General features: G+C 43.3%; 1 non-coding gene across 1 annotated transcript; it reads right to left on the bottom strand.

Moving 5' to 3' along the window:
• Window positions 1–901: 901 nt before the first annotated feature.
• LOC145411492 (5S ribosomal RNA) lies at window positions 902–1,020 on the bottom strand. Its single transcript, XR_013899433.1, has one exon. It is a non-coding gene; the product is annotated as a 5S ribosomal RNA (ribosomal RNA).
• Window positions 1,021–2,959: the final 1,939 nt, after the last annotated feature.

Raw genomic sequence — 2,959 nt, forward strand, 5'->3', positions numbered from 1 at the left:
TTTCAAGCACTTCACCCTCCACACTTCTATCCTTACTCATCACACTACCCAAGTACTTAAACGTACTCACATTTTCCATTTCCTCATCATCCAACCTCACTGTACATTCACTGATTTCACTTATCTCGAAGACCATAACTTTACTACTCCCTGCATTTACCTTTACATTCCATTTCTTACACACTCTCCCAGACTCATCCACCAAGTCTTGCAGCTCTCCTTCGAACTCACGTAACAACACAGTATCATCTGCAAACAACAGTACAGGGAGTTTCTAAACAGCGCTCTCTCACTAGCGCAACTCCAACATCCACTGCCCTACCTTGTTTCTCTTTTATAACCCCATCCATGAACAGACTGAACAACCATGGAGACATGACATATCCCTGTTTCAACCCAACCTTCAAAGAGAAAAATTCACTCATTTCATTATCCGCCCTCATACATACTCTTCACAGCATTCAGCAACTACCAATCTACTCCATATATTCTTAATACTTTCCACAATCCTTGTCTATCTACCCTGTCATATGCTTTCTCCAAATCCATAAAGGCTGCATACAACTTCTTTCCCTTCTCTAGAAACTTTTCCACTAAAGATCTAAGAATGAATATCTGATCTACACAACCTCTTACCCTCCTAAAGCCTCCCTGTTCTGCTCCAACTAATTCCTCTGTTATTTCCCTAACTCTGTCAATAAGTATCCTGCCATATACTTTTCCTATTACACTAAGAAGACAAATGCCCCGATGATTATCACACACTTCTTTTTCCCCTTTTCCTTTGTCCCATCCATTGCCAGACGCCATGTATCTCAAACGGGGTGATCAAAGGCTTAGAGTTAATTGTTTTACAGGGAGGGGCACTAATCCTCCACCAACCCCACTTGACACGTAGGGACGCCAACAGCATCTGGTGTTCCCAGGCGGTCACCCATCCAAGTACTAACCAGACCCAACGTTGCTTAACTTCGCTGACCGGACGGGAAGCGGTGTACTCAACGTGGCATGGCCGTTGTACAAGGGGAAAATTTAAACCTGACTTCCAATCCTCTGGGACTCTACCTTCCTCCCATGCCAGCCTGCATATCTTCCACATCCATTCAACTACTGTCTCTCCCCCATGCTTCAGCATTTCACCACACACTTCATCAATTCCTGGGGCTTTCCCCATTTTGACTTTCTTCGTTGTTTCCACAACTTCCATCCTACTGATTTCTTCCTGTCTTCTCATCTCCCCCCTTCTCCCAACCATTCCCCAGCCACTTATACTCACATTACTTTCATTCTCTATGTTCAACAATTCCTTGAAGTGTTCTCTCCATCTGCTCACTTTTTCTCCCATTCTCCACTATAGTCGCGGCGCATGACTCTGAGGTTGTCATTATCGTACCCTGGCAACTTACCATTGAAAAGTGCGTCCGATTTCGTATCATAATATACACGAATCAAAACATTAACCCGCCGTGTCCCGGAGACGTGAATTCACGTCCTCACATGATGTGCACTCATATCCCAGAGACGTGAATTAACGCAGCAACATTGCAGGTCCCTAATTTGCACAATTTTCAATTTTCGTGAGTGATTTCGCGAGTGATTTTTGGCACGTATACACGGGACACCTTCCTCTTTTCCTCTACAAGATGCCAAGCAGTGACAATGCCTTACACCGCATAACCTCTCCCCCCCCCCTGCACGCCATTGTCTCGGCAATTCACCTGTTACCAGTGACCTGGCCAATAAAGACATTCAGGGCCAGAGTGATTCCCCAATCGATGACAATGTCGAGGACAAAGTTTACATAGCATTAGAGGAAGAAACAGTCAGAAATGATGATCAGGTAATGTGGGAAAAAAAGGTCATGAATGGTGATGAGTTAGTGAGTGAAACAATGCTTATAATGCCTATATTACTGTTTGAAAACCAATATACTCTTGTACTACATATAAATTCGTACCAAGTAAATAAATAAATACTGTTTATGAGTGGATAAAATAGTTAACCTCCCATAGAACTCGTTTTCTTTGGTGCCAGCCTGTTAGAAAACCCAGTCAGGTAAGGAGGTACTCGTACCTAGATCGAGTATTTTAAACCTCAGGTGAGCGATTTCTCTATGAATTTTCGATGTTTCTCACCAAAAGCGGATGTTTGAGCCAAAAAAAAAAAAAGGTCCAAAAATGTCGGGACTGGGGCATACCACTGCCCAGAAAACGTCGGGATGGGGCAGGTTAAGCACGAATATATTATACACGAATATAATTATACACGAACATATTATACACGAATCACATGTGTCTCATGTTATACACGAAATGGGAAGCACGTTTGAATGGTAGGTTGCCAGGGCACAATAATAACAACCTCAGAGTCGTGCGCTGCGAGTATAGTAATCTACCATTTTTATCTTTCACTCCCCTGCTAACTTCACTGCCACCCTAACTCTCTTTACCTCCTTCCAGAACATTTTCTTACAGTCCCTCCACTTTACACTAAAGTTCCTTCCAAATTCCTCATCCACTTTCTTCTTTCTCTTACTAATTTTTTTACCTCTCTCTTCCTTTCTACATATAAATCTCCCTTCCGTGTCTCAACTTCTTCCACGCCCCTGTTTCTCATCCATTCATTATATGCTTTCTTCTTTTGTGCCACAGCATGTCTCACCTCTTCATTCCACCATGCTGTTCCTTGCACCACCTTTCGTCTTCTCTTCACCCCACACACCACGTCACATGCTGCACATATTTCTTCTGTGAATATCTTGCACACAACTTCCATGTCCCCCATCTGCTCCAGTTCATATTAACCCAATTGTTCCTCCACTCCTCTTTTATATTCTGTCTTTTTCTCATCGTCTTGTAACCTTTCCACTCTCCTTGCATCTACTGTACTCCTTCCCCCCCGTCCTGCCCTTCTTCTATTTCTCCGTTTTACTTGGACCTTGATTCTGACCACCACTTGG

The sequence above is a fragment of the Coenobita brevimanus genome, chromosome 89, assembly GCF_032717465.1.
Source record: "Coenobita brevimanus isolate Jiangsu-jjx chromosome 89, ASM3271746v2, whole genome shotgun sequence".
In the NCBI taxonomy this organism is placed as follows: Eukaryota; Metazoa; Arthropoda; class Malacostraca; order Decapoda; family Coenobitidae; genus Coenobita; species Coenobita brevimanus.